The following is a 16844-nucleotide window of genomic DNA, read 5'->3' as shown; positions in this document are numbered from 1 at the left end:
CGATCTACTGATCTAGGGTTTCCCCCGGAGGTAGCAGAGAGTGGCCTTGAACATCTCCACGGCGATGCCTTCAGGAAGGGAACGACGCAGACAGCGTCGCCATCGCCGGTCTTGGCAATAGCCAATAGCAGGTTTTCACCCAGATCTGATCGAAGACCTCCATCTCTTGTGCACGGGTCGCCGCCGTCCTTGCCGGGATCTGGATGATCCCGCTTGCCAGATCCTGATGCATACCTGTATCATTGTTACCAATAGCTCATGTGTATACTTTCTGTCCGAACTTTGCAACTGCTGCAAATTTCGTTCAGTACAATTGGTGCATTGCCGGACCAGTTTCACGTCACACTGCAGAGAAAATCAATACTTGGCAGCAATGGTGTTAAGGGAATTGCACTGCATGATGCATCATCTGAATTCAAACAACACTTTTTTGAGAGAGAGAGAAAGCAACTTCCACAGCATTTGCAATTCTCTGTACCTTCAGTGTCATCCACAGCTTCTCGGCTTTCTCCTGAAGAGAAATTAGGAGTGCACATTTTGACACGTTGGGAAATGAAAAAAAATTAGCTCTGCTCTGTATACCCTGGGGTGACCAATTCTTTTTCCTCTGTAAAGGCCATTAGTTTGTTTGGATCTTGTGTGCTAATAAAGGGGGTTGTATGTAAGTTGCTGACCTCCTTTTAGCATAGCTTGCGACGTCAAGATGATGTAGGCACAAAACAGTCATGTTTCTGATTGTTGGACTTGTAGCAGCTCTGAACTTCAGGGTTAATATTGATGTTTCCTTCCCTAAATAGCACTTGTCAAGTTGTCATCTAAACGAACTACCAGCCTAAAAGAGTATGACCAACTTGAACGGCCAAAACTTGGCCAGCGACACCATCAATATTTGCCTCCATTAAGACATTCAGAATACTAGCCATCGCGGATGTATGGGACTAGTTGTTCTCCATGTCACTATACAAACAAGGCCATTCTTCATTTCTTTTGAAACGAAAGGGGTTGCCCCCCTGTCCCAACTTTTTATTAAAAAAGCAAAGGCAACCAACGAACAGAGTTTACAGCTCTCGGCTCCAGCCAGAAGTAGCCACAGCAGAATATTACAGACTCAAACACCAAAAAGTTTTTTTTAAATCCACATAGAGAACTATGGAACAGCCCCTATAGGAACTACAAGCGCAGAGGCACTGAACTCCCTACAGGCGCATCTTCACGCCAGGCAATTCTAAGCAACTCCCCGCGATGATGGTCGAGCAGCTTCAAGCATTGGAGGAGTAGCACAGCTTGGGATTCCACGCACAAGATCTTCCATTGATATATATGTCTCCCCACCATCTCCAGTACACTTTTGATGCTTCTCCATCTTCGCCCCTGGAACACCATTTCATTTCGAAACAACCATAAGCTCCATATGGTAGCAGCAGAAATCAAATTTATAGCATCAAAACTTTTTTTATTCTTCCAAAAAGGAAGCAGTGACTCAAACGAATCAGGTACAGGCATTTTGGTACAGTCAGCTATCACCAGCCAAACTTGTCGAGCCACTACACATTCAAAAAACAGATGTTGGAGGCTTTCAGGTTCACAGCAGAAGACACAAGTCAGATCTTCCACATGCTGGCATTTAGCCAGATTATCCCTAGTCAGACTCTTATTATCCATAATCAGCCACAGAAAAACATGGATATTAGGGGGAACTTTGATCTTCCAAATATAATCCCTCCAGATAGAGACCATGCCCCCCCAATTAATCATCTTATACATAGATTTAACAGAGTATAACCCTTTACTTTCCAAGGACCAAACAGGCTTATCAGCCAAGTTGTTAAAAGGAACACTTTTAACCATATTGAGCAGTTCATTCCAAGAACACAAGATATCTTCACTAACACACCTTCTAAAGGTCAGCTGGAGATTCTCCCCATCCCACACTTGAGCCACAGAGGCATCTTGTTGTTGACATATCACAAAAAGATCCCAAAAGCTAGTCTTGAGTGAACAATCACCCACCCAGGTATCATGCCAAAAGGAAATATTTCTCCCACTCCCAGGAACCCATCTATAAAAAGTTTTGGCAGCAGAGCAAGCCCAGGAGAAACTCTTCCAGAAGGGAGAGCCTACCCCCGCCTTAGCCCAAAGTATGTTTGGTCTATTCACATTATACTTGTACTCCAACAATTTCTTCCAGTCACTATCCCTATCATCAAAAAAGTGTTTACTCCAGGCAGCAAGCAGGGACATATTGAATTCCCTAAGATTGGGGACCCCCAAACCACCCCATTCTTTCCTTTGGGAGACCATCCCCCACTTGGCAAGGTGGTACTTATGGTTGTGTCCAACATTACCCCAGAAAAAATGAGCCATTTGAGAAGTAATAGCATCAATAGCCCACTTAGGAAATTTCATAATAGACATTAAGTAGGTAGGAATACTGGCTATGCAGGTAGTAAGTAAAATCAACTTGCCCCTATAGGACAAATGTCTGCCCAACCACCCAGCAATTTTCCTTATAATTCTATCAATAATGGGTTGAATATCTTCTCTTCTAAGCTTCTTGAAGTGAAGAGGAACCCCAAGATACTTAAAGGGGAAATCCCCAATTTGACAGCAAAAGATCTGGGCAAATTCCTTAGCAGTCTCCTCATCCAGGTTGATGGTATGCAAGTCACTTTTGTGGAAATTGATACAAAGACCAGAAAGATTTTCAAAACAAGCCAGGATCCACTTCAAGTGTCTGGCATGGTCAGCAGAAGCATCCAAGAACAGTAGTGTATCATCAGCATACTGCAGGCTGACCACACCACCAGGCACAACATGAGGCAGAAGCCCTTTGATCAGGTTATGACTAGTGGTTTTCTTAAGCATTTTAGAAAAAACATCAGCAACTAGGTTAAACAGAAGAGGAGAGGAAGGATCACCTTGCTACAGCCCCTTCCCCCCCCCCACAAAATGAGGACCAATGGTGTCATTAATTTTCACAGCAAAAGTACCTTGATAGAGGCAGCTACAAACCCACCCTATCCATTTCTCACCAAAACCTCTAGACCTCAACATTTCCACAAGGAAATCCCAATTAACTCTATCATAAGCTTTCTCATAGTCTAACTTCAGAACCAAGCCACTAGATCCAGATCTATGGATCTCATGAATCACTTCATGAGCCATGACCACACTTTCAAGAATAAATCTCCTTTAATAAAGGCAGTCTGATTTTGAGAGATGATTCTGTCACAAATAGGGGAAGCCCTAGTATTCATAGCCTTTGAAAAAATCTTCACAAAACAGTTCCCAAGGCTAATCGGCCTAAAATTCTTCATATCTTTAGCATCATTCACCTTAGGGATCAGGGTAATAATAGCAAAATTCAGTCTAGAAACATCCAAGTTACCATTCTCAAAATCTTTCACTAACCACATAAAGTCATTTTTAATTAACTCCCAAAAAACTTGATAAAAAATAAAAGACAACCCATCAGGACCAGGGGCCCCACCAGCATATGAACTCATAATAGCTTTTTTAATCTCCTCTTCAGAGAAGGGTTTTTCCAAAATCTCTTTCTCTTCCTCAGAAATCATATCACCCTCATCCCAGAAGTCCTCATCCAAATGGATATCAGGTTTTTGTTCATAAGAAAAGAGCCTCTTATAGAAGGCAGTAGCCACATCCAGTAAATCCTCAACACTATTAACAGGGCCATCAGGGCCATTTAGTTCAGTTAGGTGGTTCTTCCTATATCTATGATTAGCTAGGGCCATAAAATAGGCATTATTACGATCCCCTTCCAAAATTTTCCTGTCCCTGGATCTTTGCCATAAGGCCGTCTCTTCCTTTTTCCAAATATCATCTAACTCTTTCTTGATAAGATTCATTCTCTCCCTCTCATCGGGAGACATCTGACTATGTTCTGATTTCACATCCAAAATGTCAAACTCCATAAGGAGGGATTTCTTCTTCTTCTTCATGGCAGCCTCTAAATTAATACTCCACCCCTTGATGATTTTCCTCAGGGCTCTGGTTTTGCACATCCAGTTCTCAATAGATGATCTAGGATCACCATGTCTAGTACAAATATCATGAACAAGCTGGGAAAACCCAGGTTGGGCTAGCCACCATTTCTCAAATCTAAACATCTTAGGACAATTAACTCTCCTAGCCCCAGTGTCTAAAACTAGGGGGGTATGATCACTCCCCACCCTAGGTAAGGCAGTTAGAGTAGAGTGTGGGAAATGCATATCCCAGTCCACAGAAGTGAACAACCTATCCAGGATAGCAAAAATAGGATTACTCTGATTGTTGGACCAAGTAAAAGACCTATTGGAAATAGAAATTTCCAATAAGGCCCATTTATTAACCCAATCATTGAAAAGGAAAGCAAATTGTGGATTAACCACACCATTGCTTTTGTCAGATTGTTGTCTCACCAGGTTAAAGTCACCACACACCAGTACAGGGTAAGATACAGATTCCAATATGTCATGTAACTCAGCAACAAACTCCACCTTAAACTCAGGGTAAGCAGACCCATAAACCACAATAAGTTGCCACACAAGCTTATCACTTTTAGATTTAATGGTAGAAACCACACCAAATTTTTTATTAATAAATCCAATAACTTCAAACATATCACTTCTAAACCCAACCAGAATACCCCCAGCAGTATTCAAGGTAGGCAAAAAATGCCAAGTAAAATGATTTTGTCTCTCAATAGCCTTGAGGAGACCCTCAGAGATGAGCTCTTTTTTTGTTTCTTGAAACCCAATAAAATCTGGATTAGTTTTAGCAAAAGTATCACAAAGGCACTGAATTTTCCCTAGTTGTCCAAGCCCCCTAATGTTCCAGATAAGACCTATCATATCTAATTAATTTTGAAAGGATGGGACAAGCCATAAGGCTTAACTTTGGTCAAAACAGCCGGTGATTCCTCACAGCAACCAACAGTGCCCACTGATTGCTGGGGGGTACACCCCACTGCAGTGAATCCAACCACTACTACATCAACATCTAAATTATCAGGCAGAACAGTTTCAGGATTATTATTAGCAAACATCAAGCATTTTTCCTTCTCATCAGCAACCAAATCATCAATAATCATATGTTTAGAACATGCATCATTCCCAAATTTCAGATTGATTTTCTCAGAATGAACAGCAAGGAGGTCAGGATCAAGCATAGCAAATGAGTTACCTTTGTAAGTGTGAGCCACCTCCAAGTTCTTCTTCCTCTTGTAGTCAGCAGCTTTCTGCATGATATTCACATGACCATGTCCCCTAGTTTGAGGCTTCTGGGCTAACACAGGCCCCCACTTAGATTTAGTCTGTTTCTTCTTCCCAACCTCCACCACCTCATCAAGTGAAGATAGCAGAGATCTTTTCAACCCTGAACACTTGATCAGGTCCACAGCTTCCATAGGTAAGGTTTTCAAGTCATCCTCATCATTCTTCTCCTCTTCAGAGTCAGAGCAATCAATAGATTTCAGAACCCTATTGCAATAAGCAACACTATCCTCTCCAGGTAGGTTTCCTTCTCTGTCATAACTAGACCCAGTGTCCATAGGATTTATCTCTTCAGGTATAGCAAAGGGATCCTTGGCTTCACAAGAAGCCATGTGTTCATTCATCACATATTCATCACCCATGTTAGATGGAGAGCTTGTTTTTCCTACTGCAACTACAGCTGGTGAAGCATAAGCTCCAAACTCACTCATATCTCTAGTTGGTTCAACAGTTTCCTTTTCCATCACAGACTTAGGTTCCACCATAGCACATTCCATGATGAAATTTTCGTGTTCAGTATCTGACCAACCAACCTGATGATCCATGGCATCAGAAGCTTTTTTGTGTTCATCAGCATCAGAGGTCTTTTTAGAGCCTAAATTGGCCTTATCAATATCATCTATAGCATTCTCATCATTGGATAAAAAGTCATCCTGAGTACCATCATCCTTGCCCTCATGGTTATTCTCATTATCTTCCTCAAACTCTTCATCATCATCTTCTTCCTCATTAACCACAGCATCCAAGCCACCAGATTGTTCAAAACCTTCCACAGTAAATCCAATAAGAAACAACTTCTTCTTCATTTCTATCAACCTTTCAAAAGGAATTTTGGTCGGATCCCTGCAGGCAATTTTAACTCTCACATTCTCAAAAAAGGTCCTGAACATGCCATTCCAGTCTACATCAGTAAGAACCCCAAACATTGAGGCAATCTGACAAAAGACCTTCCAAGTACACCATTTAGGTGGTATACCCTCAATCAGGACCCAAGCTTCAACTAGTTCTCCAAAAGGATCACAAGCCCCTTTCCATTCAGTTACATTTACATTCACACCATCTTTAGGGAGATCAAAGGCTGGAAATTCAATCAAGTCCTCAGCACTTTTCCATGGAGGGAACCTGACTAAAAAGGTCTTGCTTGATAACTCTCTCACCTGCCATGGCCATTGCATATTCTTACAAAAAAACAGCAGACAACAAACCACAAAGCTCATTTTTCTGCACCTCCCCTTTAATGATGTTCACAACTGCACAGTTCTGATAATTCAGCCATTTGGTTTCAGCAACAGCAGGTACCTCCACATGGTAAAAACCAAGACCACTAGCTCCACTTCCAAAGAAGGTGGCTGAAGGTTGAATCTTAGCCCAAGCAGCGCAATTATTAACATTGTGATTTTGTTGGCAAATGAAACAGGCCTTAGTCTTCACACAATTTCCCACATAGTGACCAGGACCACCACAATTGAAGCAAATCATATCCTTATATCTAGGGTTAAGAACCTGTTCTATTTCAGCAACCACAACTGGAGTAGGGATTTGAGAAGAGGAGGCAGTAGACGCAGTAGATTTGGTTTTCTACACAGGAACAGGGTCTTTACCAGAATTGGCCGTGCCCTGCCGGCGTTGAGGTGCCGGTGCTCGCTGACCACCACCCCATTGAGAGGCAGCCCCCGAGCTAGATCCAGAAGGACGCTTATCAGCCATCTCTACTCTTCCCTTAACAACTTCAGCAAAAGATCTAGACCCGGGGCCAATACCCTCACACGGCAAGCAAATCAGTTTAGGAGGAGGATCAAAAGATCTCACAGTAGCAGGCTGACAATCAGCCTTGGTGAACTTCCCAGCCGCGAGGAGATCTTTCCTCACCCAGAAGGTAGCGGGGAAAGGTTTCGGGAGGAAGGGGTTAGGGTTACTGCGGCGGCGGGGAGGGGAGGGAATCGACCACAACTGACCATAGTGCTCCTCTATATACTCTAGGTCACCGCAAGGCCGGGAAGGCGCATTCACAGAATTCATTTTCCTCACAACCACAGATCCACGGATGGAGGGTTCGCAAATCTTCGGGGCAGGAACGGGGTATCCCTGCTTTTGATCACCTTTTCCAGGAGCACATGCTCCCAACTTTTCCCCTCGATTCGAATTTAAACTAGGGTGAGCCATTCTACCGCCATGGACCTCACCTGAGCTACTCTTACCTGCGACCACCACCTGTATTTCTGACACCAAAATACCCTGAGGGAGAGCCCTCAATTCCTTCACCTCACTAGTTTTTCCGACTAAATTGTCAACAGAAGGGGAGATCCCCGCACACAAAATACCAGAATTATGAACTTCAGCTGGATCAAATTTTCCTTTCGAGACACATCTGCGCCGCGAGCGGAATGCACGCAAAAATCTCATAGAATGAGCAGAGAGGAAATCCGGAATCGTGTCGTGGTCGCCGGGCCATGATGGAGGCCCGATGCCGCGTTGGCCGCCCACACGAGCTCGGTGCAGACCACCAGGGTGCCGACCAGCACCATGCATCCCACAGCCAGCAGCATCGACGAGCGCTACCGCCGGTGAGGAGGCAAGGCCCCGTGCGGAAGCAACCTGGTGGGGATCCTGGATATCGCCTCCATGCGTGGCCTTGCGATGTTGAGGCGCGGAGGGTTGGACCTGAACTCCCTCCACCGCGCCGCCTACGTCGGATCTGGCGAGTCCGCTTCCTGGATCGCCCAGAAGAGGCACTCCACATCCGATGCGCCATCGTCGCCGGTGAACCTCACGTATTCGTTGTACCTGGCGAACTGCAGGATGCTCTCGAAGATCCACTACAAGAAAATATACCATTTGCCACCAGGTATTTTGTCATCGAGGAGTTTGGTGGCTGTAGATGTACTAATTGCAACCATTTAATTAGTTCCTTGGTCACGATAGGCCTATGTGCTGTACACTTACCGGTTTGTATCGAGGGCAGAAATAGCAACCAAGGACTAATATGCAAAAAGACAAGTCACCACACGATTCCTAGCGTCTCCCCCAAATCGAATCGCCCCTGGCGGCGGCCGACGCATTCCTTGCGGTGGCGGCGGCGGCCTGACTCGTTTTTTTTCGTCGGAGCGGACGACGGAAGGCGGAGGGCGCGTCGGAGAGCAGCCTCTTCCCGGCAGCGGCGATGGCGGGCTTGTTCCTCGCTGCGGCAGCGACAGGCTTGTTCCTCTTGGCGGCAGCGGCGGGCTTGTCCCTTGCGGCGGTGGTGGCGGGGCATCTGCGTGAGGGAAGGGAAGCAGCTGCAGCAACGGCCGCGTGGGCAAAGAGAAGCAGCTTCGGTAGCAGAGGGGCGCAAGGTCTGCTGCCGCAACAGATGCCTAGGGTTCCACCTTCTCCGACCCCAACCAGCTCTGCCGCAGCCAGCGAGATCTCGCTCTCATCGTCAACACCAGCAAAGGCCAACCTGTAAGAATGATCTCCCCTCTGTCCTTTGCCTCCTTCCCTGTTTCTCTCCATTAATTTGCTTCGAGTACTTGATGGCTAGATCATGCACTTCAAGTGTTTGTGGAAATGTGGAAGTAAAATATACATGTAGCATTCGGTTTGTGATTTGAAAACTGGCTTGGCCTACGATGTAGAGTTTGGTTTTGTGATTTGAATATAATATGTATGTAGTAAAATATACTGTATAGTATAATCTTACTGCATATTGATACTTACAACATCAGGACTTGTAATATATTTTTGTAGTACAATGTTTTTCAAGGATATACAATTCTATGATGACTATCTTCAAATACTGTTCTATGAAGACTGTGTTTGTATAATGTTGTAGTATAATGTTTGAAGACCATCTTTGTATACAATTCTAGTACAGCATTATACAGTTCCTTTGGGCTGCTGCTGCTGTGATATTATATTTTAGTATAGTGTTACTGCATATAAAATAATTACATATGCAAGTTGCGGCTTTAGTTTGATAAAGTGCAAGCAGGGCAGGTGCTTGGTAAGGCATATGGTTACTGCATATAAAATAATTACATATGCATATAAAATTATTACGTTTGTGAGCAGGTGCTTGGTAAGGCATATGGTTACATCAGAGGTCGGGGTCATGGACCAAAACCAAATAGAAGGGCCTACTCAAGCGCATCAAGCTCAACTCAGCATGTAGTGGAAGAATTGGCCTCTACAAAGGAGATTGTTGCTACGCAACAAGCTCAAATTGAGGCTCAACAATCTCAACTTGAAGCTCAACAGAAGAAGATCGATTGGCTACAGAGTGTCGTGTCTAACTTGGTTGGCATTTCACCTCCTATGACGGCACTAGTGCAACAGGGCTAGGTTTCACAACTGAGCGGCCAATGCCATCTGACGGAATAGGTATGCAACACATCAATCTCAACTATTTTTGTCATTTTTTATTCACAGAAAATACATGTAGCATATTGCTTTTGATAAAGCATTCCAATTTCTGCCATAGGTTCGCTAATGTCTAACACTGTACAAAGGATGTCAAGTTATCCAAGATCATTTGCAAGGTAATGTTATTTTTCCCATGCTCTGGTATTTTAGATGATGCCTCCTGCACCTGCAGCTTGCTTAGATATAGCAGTGTACTTGGTATCGAGATCTTCTAATCACGATAGTTCTTGCTAACAATTCTGTAACGGAAAATGAAGATACTCATCATGAATATATGGGCTTACAAATTCCAATGTATAGCTAGTAATACATGTATACATTTTCAACAGTCATTTGAGACCAGGATATAGACCTGCTCCAACTTCTTCTGATGGAAATGGTATGATCAGTTTGCCTCTGCTTCAAACAATCAATATACTATGTGATTTGGCAAATTTCTTCATGATCTTAATCTTGATGGTCCAAATTTATGAATCACATGCTCTCTAGTGTCGGATAGAGGGTCCAGGTATTCTTAGAAATGGATTGCTAGAACTCAATTTCACCTGTATGAATTGCAAAACGTCTTATATTAATGAACAGAGGTTGTACTACAAAGTACAACACTTGTATGATAATTAGAGAAGGGGGGAAATAGTACAAGAAAGGTGCATCATTAATTCATTATCAAAGTATTTCTTCCAGTTAAACCATAATCTCGGGTGCACAGAACAGAGCAGTAAAAGGCCTTGCAACTCTGTTTTGGGAGTTTATGTTCCTCAGCAATCAATTAAGAAACTCCAGATAAGATAAGATTGATGGAAGACCGAGTCCTGTAGCAAAGAGAAAACCAGTAGCGAACGGCAAGTGGATGATTTTCGAGGATCCTTTATAGATTTATTGTGTTCTCGGTCGTGGCTGATTGTAGATTTTTGGGTGAAACTTTGGCTGCTGACATGATGGTATTGTGGTTTAGAGACACCACGCCATTGTGTCTAGCGTTAGCTACAGCATATTCTGTGATTGTCAACATTCAAAAATCAGCTTTCATAGTTAACTGATGGTAGAAGTTAAGAGCACATTTTCTTTCAGATTTGGTTTAGTTCCAGGTTTAAGAAGCGTGTGTTATTGCATCCTTTCCTGTAATAATGGGGTAATTCGATTATGTTCTCCTCTAGATTGACCCAAGTAAGTCTGAGTTCAGTAGCGAAGAGAAACAAACAAATGGATACTTTCTTTTTGCGGGTAGAAACAAATAGATTCTGCTAGGTTTGTTTTGGATTGTGCCATTGGATAAAACTTTGGCTGCTGAAATGGTACTGTAACCTAAAGACTCCATGCCACGCCATCATATTGAACTTCTCTGAAGCACTCTGCTCCTGTATTTGTTGTCTGTGTATGTTCTACACATTTTATAATTACAAGTATGGATAGGTTGCCTATGGCATGCTTGCACTCTTTCTGATGTTTGTCATGCCTGACGTTGTCAATGAAATAACATGTGCTCTGGCCACCATTATATAGGAGATGACCTTGGAGGAGCAGCAGAAAGCAATACTCGCGCTAAAGACTGAGGAGAGAAAACTATTGCCTCTGCATTTCTTGCACATCTAGTAGACTATGTTGGATCTAAATAAAAACAAAATTCAGTGTACAAATGCTAAATGTAATGTTTGGATCATATTGGGGTGTACTGATTGGATCATATGTTCAGATCAGTACTAAACATGGTACTGTACTTTGCAAATGCTAGAGTGGTATTTCCTACTTGCGAAACAAAATTCAGTTTAGCATGTAATGTTTGGATCATAAGTTTACAAATGTTGATTCTGAACTTCTTATTGTCAAATGTCTAAAATTCCGAGATTTCTTGCATACTGCAATTGTCAGCGTGTGACAATATATTGTACCTATGATATAGTTGCTTTCTCATGCCTGTAGTTACCAAGGTTTACAATTTTTGGATTACAAAAGAAGTCTAGTCTCCAACATGTAGCTGCTCTCTATATTCTTTTAGTCACCAAGCCTTGGCTGGTCACTAGATATCTCTAGCCACTAACCATGTACATGGTGGCTGTACATTTTTAGCAACCAAGTCGTCCATGGTCTCTAGATGTCATTAGTCACCAAGTCTCCCTTGGTCGCTAGATACCATTAGTCACCAGATTTGGTTGGTAGCTATTGGTATGACATTTAGTGACCAGGGTTCTCAATGTTGGTCGCTTAATATCTATAGCGACTAGACTATAGCCACCACAAAGCGACCAAGTAGTGTTGGTACCAGTAGACCACTAGCGACCAATTTTGTACTTTTAGCAACCGATCACCTTGGTGGCTAAAACTCATATCTCTAGTAGTGATCTCCGCCCACATCGAGCGGTCGGGGAATCTCTCCCGCACCACACGCTCCATCTCCTGGTATGCCTCCGGGGAGTTCGCATCGACTGGAGGCGGCAGAAGCCGCAGCAGCGCCGCCACCCGCGTCGCCGGCAGTACGCGTCAGATCTGCGCACCCCGACGGCGAGGCGCTGTCATCCAGTCCAGAGGCGAGTGGGAGTGTGGATAAGCCTGGGGGAGGTGCGAAAATGGCGGTGGGGATGGAGGTAGGTGGGACGGGGAGAGAGGTAGGTGGGGGAGGGGGGAGGGGAAAAATCGCCTCATCCCATGGACCTTCACCTCTTCAATATTAGGATTCGCCATTCTTCATTTCAGTTTTTCTTTATTTCATTTGTTTTCTTTGCTTCACCATAAGTGGTTTGATCCGAAAACAATGCTTGCAGCCATGAACTATGTAGCACCATTGATCCTGTTGTCTACTACATCCAGAATAGTGATCTCAGAATCTCGCCTGGATCAATCAAGTTTCCGAGATCATAGATGGCAAACCAAAACTTGAGAACCAACAAACTCAACTTGACAAGAATCACTCACAGAGTTGAAGATTTAAGACCTGTAGTTGTGCATGCTTACAAAAGATTGCATTAGTATTCATTGTGCTCCTGGTCGAAGATTATATGTGCGTACCATCCCCAATAGCAAACAGAAGCCATTATCCCTAAAATTAAACAGTCTTTACCCTCTGCTTGTGTTGTGCAATCTTCGTAACACACTAGCATTGCACTCTCTTTGTGGTATACGCTTTGATTCTTTTTTAGAGCATCTGTGATGTGCTTCCTCTACATTCATCCTTGCACTTTGAGCTAAGGTTTACCAGTGAAGAAAGCATTGGGGCTAATATTCTGATGCTCCTTTTTGTTCATTTTTTTCTTTAAGCTCTTGTTCCCCAAATGATTGAGTAAGTTATTGGCCCCTAAATGTTATAATTCCTAAAGTAAATAAAACCATGTCTTTGCAATCTTTCTTCAAGTCTGTATGACATGTAAGAAATGTGTTTCAAATTATGTGTTAGATTTCCTCGGCTACTCTACTTGAAAAGATTATCAATCTTAAATTTGTTCTTCTTCATTCCATCTTCGCAGTTTCTTTTTTCAGTTTAAGTTTGTTCAGTCTTCTATTCATTAGTTTCTCTTTTCTGCTGTGTTTCAGTCCTGCACTTCAGTCATATTCAGTATATTTTATTCAGTTTTATCCAGTGTTCTTCAGTTTATCAATTTCTCTTTAATCATATTCAGTGTTATTTCTTCAGTCATATTCAGTGTTATATTTTAGTCATAGTCATTGTTATTTTTCAATCCTTTTCATTAATATTTAGTTAGTCATATTCATTGCTATTTCTTCAGTTGTCAGTTGCTCAATTTTTGTTCGGTCATATTCATTGAGATTTAGTTAGTCATATTCAGTTTTTCTTATAGTTTCATTGGTGTTCCTCTCAGTTCAGTATTTCACTTCCTCTCAGTGTTCCTCTCATTTATCTTCATATTCATTATTATTTTTTCAGTCACATTCAGATTTCCTCTCAGTCCTCTCAGTTTTTTGTTTTATTTCCTCTCAGTGCTCCTCTCAGCTATCCTTTTATAACTTTTCCATTTCAGTGTGTTGTTCATTTTCTCTTCTTGCTTCATCATCCTAGTCGCAGTCTCAGCTTTCATTGTTTCTTCAGTGTTTTCTCTTCTTGCTTCATCATCTCCAGGTTTCAGTTTGTTTTAGTTCAGTCTGTCCCATTTCTTAGTTTGCATTTCAGCACTGTCTTCTCAGTTTCTCCCTTCATTATGAAATTTAGTTCATTTTGTTTAGTCCTTGTGAAACGCTTGATTAGGAGACGGGTGTTCAGATTTTAGGAGGAATCATTTTTGCCTGTTTCGTGTAGATTCCTGCAAGAATTATGACTAGGGGCTGCTGATTGTGTTTCTATTAAGTGTCAGTTTCAGTGTAGTTATCTTCTGAAGGATCTCTGCCATAGTTGCTTGTTATCTGCGCAACATCTCACAAAAGCAATTAGTTGTATTTTGTATTTCTTTTATACATATGCATCTGATCAACGTGTTTTTTTTACAGATGGCTTGCAACATCTGCTTGTCTGACGACTGTGGGGACCGCTATGATAGCACCAGATCATTTGGGATTTGGCTGGCTGGAGATTTTAGTGGTAAAAGTGTTGTTGTTTTTAGTACAAGTCCTTTGTGACTGTGTCTTCTTTATGTATTTATTATTTTTCCTGCATTTCGCAGATTGTTCCATGCAATGTTAGCCTAGAATTCAACAGAATCACAAACACAACTTTGACTTTTGAGGCAAAGAGGGGAGAAATTTTCATTTTGCAGGCCGAGCTTGCAAATGGGAGGATATATTCAGTGCACAACACATTACAAAAGATGAAACTTTGGAGGAATCTGGATTCTCAGCACAAATCATACTAGTACCATTCCCAGCGCAATTAAGTCGTACAAGTAACTTAACTACATCCAGAATCCAATTGGACGCTTGTATAGTTCATTCATCTCATGGGCGTCTATCATCTCATACGAGTGTGCCCTTCGCCTGGTAGTTGTGAGCTCTCCATCTTTATCGTACTTGAGATCGAATGTAGTCATATGGTACACACGGTGGGCTGCGTACTCATCCTCGTCCTGGTCATCGGCCGAGACACACTCGAGCAGGCAGTAGCTGCCGTCCCCCATGAAGAGGAGCGTGGCGCCAAGGTGCCTCTTGCGGTCCGCGTGGAACAGCTGGTCCTTCCCGAGCTTCCACGCCGGCATGGTCTGGAGGACACCGGCGGCGACGACTGGCACGGCGTCGCAGGAGCAGACATGGCCGAAGCCGCCCTCGTGGATGCAGAGTCCCACCCAGGCATCCAGGTCCTGGTCAAAGTAGGCTTCGCCGCTGAAAGGCATGGCCCAGTTGCCCTGGCACGTCCACTCGAGGCTCCTGGTGTCCAGCGAGAAGGTTCTCCGCCTGGCGGACACGAAGAGCGTCCGCCCGTCCGGGTGCACGGCGAACGATTTGACGTCTGGTGACTGGAACGACGGGAGGTGCGCCGGCAAGAAGGACCATGCCCAAGTCTTGTACTCGTCGCCGTTGGGCGGCGGCTGGGCGTCGAGGACGGCCAAGGAGGACTCGACTATCATGTACAGCTTGCCCGCGACGGATGCCAGCGAGGGGGGCCCGCAAATCTTGCGGCCGTTGGGGTGGGCGCAGAGGGTGATCCCCAACGTCTCGACGTCGTAGACGGGGAAGTCGGCGGCGCCGTAGGCCGGCATGGAGAGTATCTTGGTGCTGTGCGCGCCGAAGAACGCCAGACGGCCATGGTGGCCCTCGAACCGCGCCACGGCAGGCTCGGGTAGCTGCTCAGGGTCCCGGCCCGCCGCCTCCGCCTGCGGGCTGAAGGTGTCGACGTCGATCTTGCGGACGCTGTATCCTCTTTCCCAGTCATCCACCACCAGATATACATGGCGGCGCCGCGCCCGCTGCCGGCGGTCGCGGTGGTTACCTCGCTTGGCGGTGTTGTTGTGCCCACATGGCGGAAGCGAGAGCTGGCGCTTCGGCATGTCGCCCTTGCTCCTGCCGGCGAGTTTGATTCAATCCCCCGCTTATAAGAAGCGCATCACGAACCCGGATTTGGTAAAGTCAGGCCAGCAGCCCTTCATCGAATCGGAGACGGCACTGTGTGGTGGTAACGCGGGCGGGACGAAGCGTCTGCGTTCCTGGTAATGTTCGAGTTTTTCTTTTCTTGCGTTCCTGGCGCGGGCGGGTTTTCTGTTTTTCTTCAATATATTTCTACGTCAGCTTTTTGGTTTTTCCTTTTTCCTTTTTCCAACACATGGCTAGTTTTCTTTCAATGCACATTGTATATTTTAATATATGTGAACCATTTTTTGAGACACGCTGAACATTTTTCAGAAACACGATGTACATTTTCTTCAAATACTTTTGAAAATATCGAATACATGTTAAACATTTTTTAAATACACATTGATTTTTCTTAATATTATTCTTTTTTAAACTATGGGATTGTTTTTTAACATTGTATAAACCCTTTTTTAATGTCATGATCTTTTCTTTAAAATGCGTGAATACTTCTTTAAAATGTCACATATTTTTGAATGGTACTTAACATTATTTTTATACTCCATGACCATTTTTCGACATTGTATAAAAATGTCAGGTGCATCACTAGATAATCGACCATGCGTTCCAACGGGGTATAAATATTCTGGCATGTTAACCCGTGATTTACCAGCTCATATTAATGTGATTGTGTAAATAAATATTTAGCAAACCCTGTCTGTGATTTACCTGCCCGTATTTTAGGATTTTATTTTGTAATCACTTAATTGTTGGCTTACCAAAGAAATATAAGTTTATTTGGCTAATCAGACATGGGACAATTAAGGCAGGTTTCAAAGAAATGATACTTAGGAAAACGATGGAAGATTGGACAAAGCACTCCGCTTGACAGGAAAAAATACTATTATTTTTAAGTAGTAGATATATGTTTTCTTAATTACATGAACATTTTATATTGTGTAAACATGTTTAAAAAATTCATAAACATTTTTTCCAAAGCACGTGAACATTTTCATAATGGTATGTACTTTTTTTTTAATTCTATCGAGATTTTATTTAGAGTACGTGATTCTTTTCACATTGTATACACATTTTTTGAACACATGGTGAGCATTTTTTTAAATTTGAGGAGAAAATAAAATTTTGAAATGTAAGTAAATCTAATAAAGGAAAATAAATTAAAATGAAAACACGAGCTGGAGAGCAGCGTTCCTCCCACGTTGGGCC

The 16844-nt window shown here is 43.2% G+C and overlaps 1 long non-coding RNA gene and 1 other non-coding gene across 4 annotated transcripts; both read left to right on the top strand.

The window, feature by feature from the left end:
- The first annotated feature begins 8273 nt into the window (after nt 1-8273).
- Nucleotides 8274-11759, top strand: LOC123160128 (uncharacterized). 3 transcript variants are annotated; one of them, XR_006480007.1, is made up of 5 exons: nt 8274-8714; nt 9324-9632; nt 9733-9790; nt 10004-10053; nt 11178-11758. It is a non-coding gene; the product is annotated as an uncharacterized lncRNA (long non-coding RNA). The 3 variants fall into 3 exon arrangements; XR_006480006.1 differs by having other exon boundaries at nt 10004-11759; XR_006480005.1 differs by lacking the exon at nt 10004-10053 and having other exon boundaries at nt 11178-11533.
- Nucleotides 11760-12806: 1047 nt separating this feature from the next.
- On the top strand, nt 12807-12901 carry LOC123163464 (small nucleolar RNA snoR26). Its single transcript, XR_006481917.1, has one exon. It is a non-coding gene; the product is annotated as a small nucleolar RNA snoR26 (small nucleolar RNA).
- The last annotated feature ends 3943 nt before the right edge of the window (nt 12902-16844 follow it).

This window comes from Triticum aestivum, chromosome 7B (genome assembly GCF_018294505.1).
Source record: "Triticum aestivum cultivar Chinese Spring chromosome 7B, IWGSC CS RefSeq v2.1, whole genome shotgun sequence".
Classification (NCBI taxonomy): Eukaryota; Viridiplantae; Streptophyta; class Magnoliopsida; order Poales; family Poaceae; genus Triticum; species Triticum aestivum.
The sequence above is the reverse complement of the archived record's forward strand: the minus strand, read 5'-3'. Positions and strand labels throughout refer to the sequence as shown.